Here is a 13,534-nt window from a genome sequence, read left to right on the forward strand (position 1 = left end):
AAAGGTTTGTGATGATATTGAGTTTTGTTACTTTGGTCCTGAAGAAGAAAGTGAAGAAACTCAGACATTAATAGAAGAAAATGTTGTAGAGAATGTTAAACATAGTTGCACAAAAAAATTTGAAAATGAAATGACAAGGTTTAAGGTGATTTCAGATGAATGGCCAAATTTTTCTTGTATTTGTTGTCGCCAAACTCACTACAAAAATCAGACTAGGAGTGTTGATCTGTATTTAAAAAGTGAAAAAGAAAATAATGATAAATGGAAAGAATTTGCAACTGATTTGTTGGTAGAGAATTGTTTTGATTTGGGGTCTGATCAGCGTATTTGTAAATATTGTTATAACAAATTAGATGAGAATAAAATGCCCGCTAGAGCTGTTCATAATAATCTAGTGTTGAATGCTATACCTCCAGAACTGATAGATTTAAACACCTATGAGTCTATTCTCATTCAATGTGTGCACCCGCTTCAGGCTATTGTTAGTATGGAGCCTAAAACAGGTAAATTGCCTCCTTCAGATTTACAAAGAGGATTAAAAGGAAGAGTTGTGTATTTACCGTTAGATTTAAAGAAAAATATTGAAACTATTGGTGTAGAGAGTGTAGAAAGTGAACCACTAGTTATTCTTCTTAATGGTGTACCGACTAAGAATAAGAAAATCTGGCAGGAGTTAGTGAATGTTAGGAAAGTGCAAAAGGCAACATTGTATTTGAGAAAAAACAATACATACTATAAGAATGTTTATATAGGAGAAGTAGAAATAGTTTTAGCAGAAAATACTAAAACGTCAAGGGGACAAATTAAAAAAGTGGATATGTTAATATGTGAAGAAATCTATAAACATTACAGTGTGCATCCACTTCATTCAAAAGAAGTGATGGGGAACACTATTGATTTGTTCCAAATTAAAAAAGCAAAAGGACCTCCCATGAGTGTATGGGAAGAGAGCTTGGAAGCTCATTGTTTTCAACAATTGTTTCCAACTGGAAAAGGAGGGTGATATGATGAACGTCCTGTGCAGATTCCTGCATCTGAAGATTGGACAACAAGATTATATGCAGAAGATTCAAGATTTCGACAATGTATCCCTTATATATTTCATCTTGTGTTTGAAAGTGACTTGTCTGGACTTTCATATGCATTCAATCATATTCTAAAAACTGGAATACATCTGCAAAATGTATCTGCAAAAGATTTTATGGATAAAGTGCACCAGAGAGATGATCATCTAGAATCTCAGCTCATTCATTTGATGGCATGTCAGCGTGGGACTAATGAATATTGGTACCGTCGTCATGGAGAACTGAAATGTATGCTATGGAACTTAGGAACTCCAACATGGTTCCTTACCCTAAGCTGTGCTGAGTACGCTTGGGATGATTTACTAGAATTTTTTCAAGAGGAAAATTCTAATATAAAAAATATTGAATACAAGACACCTGGAGAATTCTGCTCTTTGGATCCTGTTAATGTATGCAGGTATTTCAATCATAGATTTGAGACTATGATGTCTTTTATCTGCAATAAAAAATCCTCCTCTTGGAGAAGTTGTGGATTTCTTTTGGAGAAAGGAGTATGAAGCAAGAGGTGCTCCTCATATACATATGATGTTATGGATTAAAGATGCTCCCAAATTTGGAACAGATGCGGATGATACTGTTTTGAGTTTTATTGAACAATATGTGACATGTGCTAAACCCAAAAGCACAGAAGAAAACAACTTAAGAGCACAAGTGTTACTATTCCAAAGCCACCGATGTGTAAAATACTATCAATGAAAGTACAAATCTTAGGACAAGTTCTACACCAAATGTTGTTTTGGATTTCAAGATCCTGTAATATCCAAAGGAAGAGTGAACAGTTTTATGTAATCTTTGCGACATACTATCACAAGAAAGTCTCCAAAAAATACCTACACCTTAAAAAGAAATACATAAATGACTACAACCCAGTTATTTTGTCCATGTGGAATGCTAACATGGATATTCAATATGTTGCGGACAATTCCATTGCTGTTGCTCGATATGTAACGTCCTATATTACAAAATCAGAAACAACGGAATTGAAAGAAATGTGGGAAGAGATTTCTCACGAGAAGACTCTAAGTAAGAAATTATACAGTTTCAGTTTGAAGATGTTATCACATCGAGAAATTGGAGCATATGAATGCTCAGATCGGTTATCATCTGCAAGTCTATAATCAAAATGTACAAGATTCATTTATGTGAGTCTAGGTCTTGCAGCAATGCGAAATCAAGTACTGAAATCTGTACAAGAAATTGAATATTTAGCAGCAAAAGATCCAGAAAGTACAGATATTTTGAAAATGAATATGTTGGACACATATTACCCAAACAGAAGTCATCATCCTGAGAACATGTGTCTCTATGAAGTGCTGCAAAACTACACTTTTAAACGGAATACTACAGAGAACATCAATGATCGAAAATATGGAATTATCTGTTCCGAAGGATGTTTGGTGAAACAAACTAAATGAAATTTGATTATTCACAGAAAGCCGAGTTCCGACACTGCTGATAAAAGGAAATTTTACTATTAAGCCCTTTTACAACTATTTAAACAATGGCATTCAGAACTGGAATTACTTGGAGATTTCCAGAGCTATGAAGATTCCTTTAATGCAAGTAAAGATAGCATACAATGCAGTGCTTTTGCAAATTATGTGAAAATGTTGAACGATGAAATTGATCAAGAAGCTACAATTGCAGCTGAGATTGCTAGGGACAGTTCTCAAAACAGTCAAATCTGTGCTGCGCTGAGTCAAGATCCACTAGGACAACCAATTGTTGAAAATGAAGCAGCCATCGCCATGAATGAGGTGGAAACAGCAATGCCTCAAGCTCAAGAAGGTGTAACAAACTTAGCATAGTTGGAAGAACAACTGAATGTTGTGCAAAAACAAATATATGAATAAGTGAGACAACAGATTGACCATGGATTACTTCATAAAAAGAAAGAGTGCTCATGCACGTCATTTGAACCTATCCGAATGTACGTGAGTGGAGAAGCTGAAAAAGGAAAAAGTTTTTTAATTAAAGTAATTACAAGTTATAAACAGAAAACAATTGAGTTGCATTTGTCTTGTGTTGTCACTGCTCCAACTAGGTTGGCAGCACACAACATTAAATTAATTACTTTACATTGTTTACTAATGCTACCTGTAGAGCATGAAAACAAATTGGAATACCACAAGCTGGTCGGCTGGGCCACGAACAGGAAAGCCCCATGAAGCCCCTCAAGGCACACTATGGCCTTGAGGAAGGCCACGGCCACTGGGGCAGGTAATTGTGATAAGAGGAAGGTGTGTCAAGTAACAGTGCTTTTAACCCTCCGCTGCAGAATGCCACTGAAGAAGGGATTTGTTAATCCTGAAACGCGTATGGCTTAAAAGACTTTTATTGAGGACTGTACCTGCTTTGACTGCTTGCTGGCAAGTTGTGAAATAAATGGCAGTGTGATTAACTTCTAGCGACTTCACTTCATGGGGCTTTCCTGTTCGTGGCAATGATTATCGGCTGTGGCCCAGCCGAGGAGTGAAGTCCACCGCCTCGAAGGGCGGGTCCGTGCAGGCATCAAATGGGTGCTTGTAACAACGGGAAGAAGACAGTATGGCGCCAATGCAGGTTGGTGCTTTCTGTGAACACGAATTTCACTTCTACAAAGCGGGGCAAGCATGAGTAAGGACAATGCTTCTATCCACATGGAATACTATTTCTAGCACAATTTCGAAGGGATTGCAAGCCGCCCCACGAGGGGAAGATGGTAACACACTACGATAACCAGAAGGCCTTGAGGAAGGCCACGCCCACTGGGGCAGGTAATTGTGATAAGAGGAAGGTGTGTCAAGTAACAGTGCTTTCAACCCTCTGCTGCAGAATGCCACTGAAGAAGGGATTTGTTAATCCTGAAACGCGTATGGCTTAAAAGACTTTTATTGAGGACTGTACCTGCTTTTACTGCTTGCTGGCAAGTTGTGAAATAAATGGCAGTGTGATTAACTTCTGGCGACTTCACTTCATGGGGCTTTCCTGTTCGTGGCAATGATTATCGGCTGTGGCCCAGCCGAGGAGTGAAGTCCACCGCCTAGAAGGGCGGGTCCATGCAGGCATCAAACGGGTGCTTGTAACAACGGGAAGAAGACAGTACGGCGCCAATGCAGGTTGGTGCTTTCTGTGAACACGAATTTCACTTCTACAAAGCGGGGCAAGCATGAGTAAGGACAACGCTTCTTTCCACATGGAATACTATTTCTAGCACAATTTCCAAGGGATTGCAAGCCGCCCCACGAGGGGAAGATGGTAACACACTACGATAACCAGAAGGCCTTGAGGAAGGCCACGCCCACTGGGGCAGGTAATTGTGATAAGAGGAAGGTGTGTCAAGTAACAGTGCTTTCAACCCTCCGCTGCAGAATGCCACTGAAGAAGGGATTTGTTAATCCTGAAACGCGTATGGCTTAAAAGACTTTTATTGAGGACTGTACCTGCTTTTACTGCTTGCTGGCAAGTTGTGAAATAAATGGAAGTGTGATTAACTTCTGGCGACTTCACTTCATGGGGCTTTCTGTTCGTGGCAACCCCCGCGCCGCACGGCCACCAGCTGTGTGTGTGCCCCTTGCTGCTGCTCGCAGCCTCGTTGTGCCGTCTGCCTGCCTGCCTTCTGCAGCTGTTCGCCATATCTGCTGTTGTATTTGTTTTTAGTATCGTTGTGCCCAACTTGTTACTGTTGTTTCCCCTGTGCCTACCCTGTGTATTTGTTTTTAGTATCGTTGTGCCCAACCTGTTACTGTTGTTTCCCCTGTGCCTGCCCACCCCGCTCCCCGCCGCCGTTCACACGCAGCCACGCCCCCTTTGCTCCGTGTCCAGTTTCCTATGATGTGTATGGTCCTACTGAACTTTTAAGAATACCTAATTTGTTCAAAATTTCTCTTAGTGTATAAGGGACAGCGTACGTATTGTGATGCAAACCCACCTAATTGTATATTTTATTTATAAATTAACAAGTAACACAAGAATGTACAAGAAGGATTGAAAATCCATACCTATGTGGAATGATTATAAAAGCTATGAACACTGACAACTATTGGTGACACTGTACCAATTGTAATTTGTTGTAAAATAAAAAGAAATTAAAAAAAAGAAATTTCTCTTAGTGATATAATCACCTCTAGGACTCTCTCTGATGATTGGGACATTGAAACTGTACATACTATGCTGTCTGATTTAGAACAATCCACTGTATTTTCAAATGATTGTACATCTAAGTTTGATGACATGTTCTGTTACCGACACTACCGTCATAATTCTTTGCACCAAGCAAGTATCCCACATAATGTTGTCACTTCCCATCAATGGGAACATTGCCCAATACCGCCAAAAGGAAGTTCAACAACATTTGCACAGAGGTTTGTGTATTTTTCTGGGTTTAATACTTCAGCCTTGGCCCTGTACTGTACTATAGGCTTGCACCTACATCTGCAAAGAAGAATATGCTTACTAACACTAAGCTGATATACTCTGCATCTTTATTTCCCAACTGCCTTAACAGGGTTTAGACATTTGGAGGACCACTACAGACATACATTCTGTATGAGGGACTAAAGTTTGGCAGGTTCAGGGAATTGAGGCCCTGTTTAGAGCATGCCTCATACCACATCAAATGATTGTCCTAAACAGGACTGTGCAACAGACTTCCAGTCTTGGGCTAGCCAAGATCAAGGATTTGAACATACCTCGGATTCCCTCACTTACACACTTTCAGGGTTGGCAAAACTATACAGTTAGGATGCATTAGATGCCATGCTACACAATGGTTGTTACAATTCATCTGACCCCAATTGGAAGGGTTGGTTGGGTTGGCTTATCAATACATATAGGTGTCAGTTCAATATGCAGGGGTACCACCGAAAGGTTTAGTATAAATAATTCTGATTAGCGCTATGTGCAACCAGAACCCTCAGGGTGGTAACATCTTGCAATGTTGGGAAGTTATGCCTAGAGTGGCAACACTGTCCCAAGTGAAGCAACACTTATCCCTTCTCTCAGATGACATGGATCTTAGGGATTTTTTGTTAGGTCCCCAGAAGCCAAATCAAAAGCACTTCTTGTCTGCTATTTACAACGAGCGATGGAAAAACTCTCTAAACAGAAAGCTGCTGAGAGACTATGTGAAATAGATAGGGTTAACCTTGAAAAGGCTTTGGGTGTGTTCGCACAATGGTATGACCACACTATTATCCAGAATGTATTCACTGGGCCACATTGTATCTTCTGCAATAGATATAATGGAACAGGATTTGTCTATTCTACAACATGGACAGTCGCAATTGAGGTCCATTCTATTATTAAGCTGGACGCTACAATCATTGCGTTCAGGCCACATGCCCTGACGTTACATCAACATCACAACTCTGTTCTCTGTATACAATCTAATGGAAAGGCAGATGTTATGGCATGCAGAGATGCAAAATATACCACATTAAACATTGAAAAATTGGACCAATTACCTTTCACCGTGGCTGAGTCTCCTACCACAGAATGGATTATTTGTGGCTATATCACACTGCCATTAACGACATTCCAATTTCAATACTGTCTCAAATACCATCAGGTAGGCAGATATGAAGCACTGGGAGAAGGGTACATACACGAGTACTGGGAATTACCATACATATTTAGATGTAGAAATGGGGACACTGAAGTTTTTCTCTGTGGTTCAAACTGTGAAAGTGCTTTAAGTGGGTCCTTAGTTTACTAGGACATTTCACTTCAATGGCCTGAAATGCTTTGGTTGCAAACTTGTCCTGTTACTTGAAGGGTTCTCCAGCTGGCGTTATTCATGCGGTGTTGGAACTGCTCTCGAATGGGAGCTATTTGATACGTAATGATCAAGGCTGCTGTGGGATTGTACTGAGCATTGCATATCTGGTCACAGTAAGTTCCAGGGTAACTTGTTGTATGTAAGTATTGTTTCCACAGGCCCACACAGTTAGGGAGGCAACACTGGCCTTCATTGAATGTTTCCTTTATACGGTTTGATTCTCAGAGCAGACTGAAAGCCATGTTTTTTCAGAAAGATGTGGCCTTAACCTCAGCCAGAGAGACGTTTGATCTCCAGGTTGCAAGGTCTTCATCTGAGATACAGACACTAGTTTGTATGAACTTCCCGTTACATTTCGGGGATATGGTTCATCGTAACTTTAACATGTCTGGTATGAGGGGGATTGTCCTATTTAAACATATAGGTTCTGGACTGTTAAGTTAAGCACCTTTCAAACAATCTTCGGAGTCATTCCGGCATTCATACACTTTTTAGAGGGTTTCCACTGGTCCTACTACTTGTAGTGGGCATCCTTTTTAGTTTTCCTGCTTCGCAATGGATGTCTCAGTTCATCAAGACATGGAAAGAGAACTGCTAGTGCTACGTTGTAGTGTACTCATGGTGCTTCATCTGGGCACACCTCGGCTTGAGGATCTAAGTGAGCATTGGTTCCTATCGTTCAGATCAGTCTGGTTTGACTGCATCTTGCCTGTGTTCCACTGCCTGTTCTGCAGATACAAATGTATGTTGGACTTGGGCCTGACCCTTCCATAGGTTGCACCACAGGACATAGACTTACTACGGGACCCCTTAAAGGCCCTCGTGTATTTGTGTCCTCAGCGTATTCCCATGATGATGACTGCATTCTTAGTGCCTCCACGGGATGCTTCTGCTCCTGGCGGAAAAGACAACAGCTCTACAACAAGCTCACAGGTGTCAAGTTCTTCCTCAGCGGCTGTTGTGGGAACCGGAGAAGATCACCTTTTCCTCCATTGACCTGATACAAGAGGTGTTACAGGGACTGTCATCTGTAAATGCGAGCGGCAGTGATGTTGGGGTTCTCACACAGGAAACATAATTATTTGGCTCTCTGTGTGATGGAAACAATTCGGCCTTTTTTCCAAAACAGCACCAAATGAATGAGAAACATTATTTGTTTCTTTTTTTCTCCTGCTCTCACTGAACACCATGGCTTTTGATGTGATCAGTCAGTCTAAAGATATATATTGATTCTTTAGTAGACTTGTACAGCTTTTGAATTGTAATAGCATCTTTTTTACATATTAGATGTTTTGGGATGTTCTTGAACACTGGTTTTATGGCAATCTTTTTATGCTTTTTAGCAGGCTTATTTTAGCATTACTTGACCTTGTCAAACTTCAGATGAGGAGTAGGTGTTATGTTTCCTAGCCTAGGCCTATGTAGCAAAACAACCTTTTACCTACATTTGTCCTACCTTGCTCTGCATAACGGTTCTAGCAATTACTGTTTACCCAGTTATGTGCTGAATAAATGTTGATTGGTTTCCTTGAAACTAGCCTCATTCATTAAGCATGAGCATTCTTAGCATCATATCTGAATCTCCTGCACATGACGTACATAACATGATTAATATACTCTGTACAAAACTCATCGCTATCTTCATCCTCGGGTGAAAGGGTTACTTTGCATAATTACAATTATTGATTTAGGCTCATCTACATAATTGTACTCACAACATATCATTTGTGGTAGAACCCCTGACAGTACCTTTTTGGTATAAAATAACCGCACCTTCACTAGGTAATTAGAGGAGAAGCTTCTATGCTGACATTGGCACGGAGGTCCCCGCATGCTGAGGCTTCAACATGCAGCGGTCTGACATCCCTTATGGGGTGTCCAACTCGTGACAAAGACGGGGTCCTTCATTTGCTCCCATCAGGTAATTGGGTTAGCTCTTTCCCAGGGGATTCTTGGTTTCACACCCACATACATGCTAGGTACATTAAGGTACACTTAGGTAGGGTACGCATAGTAGGAGTGCACTAGGAATACTGTTTTTATATATGCTTGCATATATTTGTTGCTTAGCACCATGGTAGAATGGTATCTATTGTTTAATCTGTTAGTGCTTGCAATCTTTTACATTTGCTTCTGTCTATTGATTGTTGCAGCAAAAATGTTTTATACTAGAATGACGCTGGTTCAATAAATACTTATTGAAAAACGCCCCCAAAGTTTATTCTGTGTGTCTCTCTGAGACTAAGTGAGCATGATTGACTGAGTGAAAAGTACTGTACTGTTTCCACGATCCCTGAAGGGTCAAGGGTTGTCATGTTCAATGGTTGCCAGAAACTATTCGCTCCTTTGTAGGGTTCAGGGGCTTATAGTGGCACTGTGAGCTAGCTGGTCTACAGGCTGATATATCCAGTGGGGTTGTCCGGAACCAGTCTAGACACTAATACCTTAGTTTATGTTATCCATCAAACGTGCAGGTTCTATGTATTTTTAAGAAATACGCGAAAATGTCGGCCAGCATAGACCTCAATTCTGCTTCGAGGTTGGACATATTGGTGTCCTTTTCCTCCAGGCGACTGCCCACCATGGTGATTTCCTGCAGAATCAGGTCAATCCTGCAGTCAGGAGGTGGGGTAGACGAGGCAGGGGCGCAGTCCCTGGATGGGACTGCAAAACAACCTCTATGAAGAGCAATTGACTGGACGCATTTGGTAAGACATCTTCGGCTCCACGAGTAAGAAAAGAACACCTGAACTCCCAGCAGGTCCGGGGAGGGACCCAGCAGCTGGCTTGGAGGTAGGAGGGAGGAGAGGCAGGTGTGGAAGCTACAAAGCTGGTGGACGATGTGGGGCAAGGGTGGAGACCCTGGAGCTGCTCCCTGTTGCCGACCACTACATCATTGGTGCGCAGCAGATATCCACAGGTGACACACAAGGGCGGGGTGGGCATCCCCCCATTGCTGTAGCAAGCTGCCTCAAGAAACGGCCAGGAGGGGACGAGGATGAGAAATGGGAGGGACATCCTCCGCAAATCAGTCTATGCTTTCACTCCCAAAACTGACCTGTCTCAGAAGTGTTCGGCTCCCCGCTGCCCCTCCGTGGATGGCATGCAATGCACCTTGTGGTGCAGGCCCTGGATCTGGGCAGAAGACAAAATGCAGATCTGCAAGGGTTCACATGAGGTGGTGGCGGGCCCCTTTGGGAGACCGGGCACCCTAAAGACAGCAAGGGTCCCCGAAGCCAATACTAATCCCTCCTACACTGGGCGTCAGGCACATGCTATGCATCCTCTGTAGCTGCGAGTGTCCAGGTCCTCAAAACTTCCCACCGGCCCAGAATGCCCCAGGCCAACGGCACCCAGGCTGCAATGTAGCGGGCTGCACTGGCTTCACACGTGAGCCCATCTTCTGGCCCTAGCTCTGGCCCAGGGGGGCAGGGTCAGATGAGCACACTAGTGTGCAGACGGGGCGGTGGGATCAAGGCCCAAATGGGTCCAAACAACGATACATGAGTTTAGAGGAGGAGGCAGTGGGCCCCTCTGGAAGAACGGACACTCCTCATGCACCGACAGGCCCCAAGTCGAAGGCAGGACCGCTCTTCAGCCTCACGGGACATCAGGCACCCTCCACACTTTCTTCACAACTACGTGGGTCCAGGTCCTTGAATCCTCAGCAGCCAAGAAGCGCCCAGACAAACAGTGCATGTGCGTGCGGTCCCAGAGAACCTGGGCCAGGGTAGGCCACTGCAGCATCCAGCAATGGGCCCACAGGACATACCTCAAGCTTCTGCGGCCTTCTCTGATGTACTAAAGCCTCTGCCCAAGACCAGACCTAACAGGGACCAGCACTTCCTCATACATGCCAACCCTCCCGATTTAGACGGGAGACTACCGATGTCATGGTTAGTCTCCCGCCTCCCGATTCCTGCTTTCAAAAACCAGATTCCTCTGCTGGCTTCAGCCGACCAGGACTGGTCTAGTGAGACTTTTAGCATTCACTGCCAGTAACCTACTCCAGCAGGCCAGTGCAAAGCATTTTTATCACATGCTCTCTGTCTGCTGCAGCACTTTCTTCTTGATCCAGGCAGGTAAGGGAAAACATATGTATCTGCATTTGTAATATTTGGTCCTGCAGCAGCACAATTTCAAGTCCTATACATGACAACAGACTCGATTCAGTCAATAGGAGAAATACACTCCCCAGATTATTTTTCTAAAATCTGACGCTTTCCTCTTCTAAAATGTTGGCATGGATGCCTCCTGCACATTGCTGACTTCTACTGGCGGTGCAGAAGTCGCATAAATCAGGGCTACGGGGAAGCAAGGAGAAAATGCTGACCCCTCCACCGGTCCAACAGCCCAGGTATCGCCAGCCCAGCTCCCGGGGCTTCCCAAAGCAGCAGAGCCCTGCATTCAGGTGGCCACTACGATCAGCGGCCCGACTCCCCCCCCCCTCCCACACACCTCCCCTTGCTCTTTATATATCTTGCCAAATGTCCATGGGTTATATTCTGTATTGATCCTTTACATACACTGGTGGGACAATATATTGATTATTTTTGTGATCAATATAAGATATTATTCATGGGACACTGAATATTTTTTTAGAAATCTTCTTATTGAAACAACTGAATGAGCTATTATATATAAGTTGTATGTTTATTCTTTGTACATTTATTTTTTACAAAGTGAAGCAGTGCGGTTATTGATTTTGCTTGAGGAACTACCTGGATTGCAATTATTACACTTTAGTTTTATTACCGCTACTTTTAATGAACGATATATATTATATACAGAGTTCTAGAACATCAATATAGTTTAGCATTGGACCATGTAATGCCAATTTTCCAATGTATATTTTTATGTATGTATGTAGTATTTGTAAAGTGCTAACTTAGATAAGAGGCAGGGGACAGCTGTAGGGGGGCAATGGCTAAGATATGGTCAACAGGGGATTGGAGGGGTATCTGGGTGGGGAGAGCGGAAGTGGACCATCACTGGTTTGTGAAGTAGGGATCTTTAAAGCCTCTTTACGAAATGGAGCAGTGTTGGGGTAGTCCTGATGGATACAGGGATGTCTATCCATATCCTGAGTGCATAAAAGGAGAATGATTGCGGTCTTGTTTTATAACTTTTTTTCAACTCCAGTCTAATGGTATGCTGGCTGTGGGTAAGCTGAGAGTCCTCAAGATGGTTGTGAACCAGATAGGTGGGATGCCAGTCATCATGGCTTTATAGATAATGCAGTTGGTTTTCTAGGTGGTGTGGCTAGCAAAGGGAGCCAATGGAGTTCATTAAGGACGTGGATGATATGATATGTTCATAACTTTTCAGGTGCTTAACTCTTTCGATGCTGATGATGGAACCGCTCCGTCATCAGCTGCGGTGGCGCTGCGATGATGACGGAGCGGTTCCGTCATGGCCCGCTCGCCGCGCCTGTGCGGTGCGCATTCCGCGCCTGCACTGGGCGTCACCAGCATGCGCCCGCCGTGCGGCCGCCCCGCCCCCTTAGCGCTGCGGCGGAATAGCCGTCGCAGCGATGTGGTTAAAGAGGAGTACTGTGGAATGTAGGATGCTCTTATGGAGGGGCAAAAAAAGGGGTGGTGCAGGTGCACACCTCAGTTGCGACAATTTTATGTAAAATTCTTAGTGAGAGGTAAGTTATTTTGTGCGTGTATAGAAAAGTTGCGTGCTACTCCCAAATTGGAAAACGACCCTAGTTTCCCATATTATAACTACATGAAAAGCTGTGGGAAAACACAAAAACATGTTCATCAACATGTTACTCCGATAGATTGATTATGAAAAAAGAAAAAAAAAAAGAGAATGATTTTCTATCGGAGTCACATGTTGATGAACATGTTTTTGTGTTTGCTTAGCACCGTTTTGAAAATAGACATGGCTAGTCTAAATTAAACTCCAATGTCTTGTGAATGTTAACATTGTTTTTCTCTAATTGTTTTTCTTAAATTGATTTGTGTAATGGAACATTACTAAATTTGATGACATTGAATGAACCTTTTGCCTTTGAGCATTTCTCATTACTAGTACAATTGCATTGATAAAATTGCCTTGAGACATCTTTGTCCTACAGCAGTGCATTCCCCAACTGTGGGTTTTCCCACAGCTTTTCATGTACTTATGGAGGGGCAGTCTGGAATCTGGGAGGCCATGATACAGGGCATGGCACCCATCCAAATGAAAGAGTACAAGGGCTTGAATTGAAGTTCTGAAGTTGGGTTATGGGAGTCATGCGTTCTCTTTATTTATTAGCACAAGCTGGCACCAGCCTTTCATGTTCTCATGGTGTAGCATTCCATGAGAAGTCCATGATGAATTGAGTGACTTGGCATTGGGTGAAAGCTGGGCTTCCAATCCGTCCAGGTTCATGTAGTTGAGCCAGTTGCTGCTTATTGTTCTTTGTGAATAGCAGCACTTGTATTGGTGGATTGAGCTGATTGAGCTTCCGGTGGGTAGTGGGCATCTAGATCCGGATTTGGTTGTGGGAGCCATTGGATGTCTGGAGCAGAGGAGACTTTCAATTAGAGCTGTGTCACCAAATTGATGAATTGTGATGCTGTTATTGGAATATTGAGCTCCATGTACACGTTGAAGATGTTGGAGGAATCTGCAGCTAAGATGATGCTTCTGGGACCTAGAGATGCTCATGTGCACAAACTGGTTCTGGCTGGGCCTT

At 43.0% G+C, this 13,534-nt stretch overlaps 1 protein-coding gene across 2 annotated transcripts in view; it reads right to left on the minus strand.

The window, feature by feature from the left end:
• Window positions 1–13,534, minus strand: part of LOC147689684 (mucosal pentraxin-like) — a 145,257-nt gene that overhangs the window by 95,212 nt on the left and 36,511 nt on the right. The window lies entirely within an intron of this gene.

This window comes from Lissotriton vulgaris, chromosome 9, assembly GCF_964263255.1.
Source record: "Lissotriton vulgaris chromosome 9, aLisVul1.2, whole genome shotgun sequence".
NCBI classification, from domain to species: domain Eukaryota; kingdom Metazoa; phylum Chordata; class Amphibia; order Caudata; family Salamandridae; genus Lissotriton; species Lissotriton vulgaris.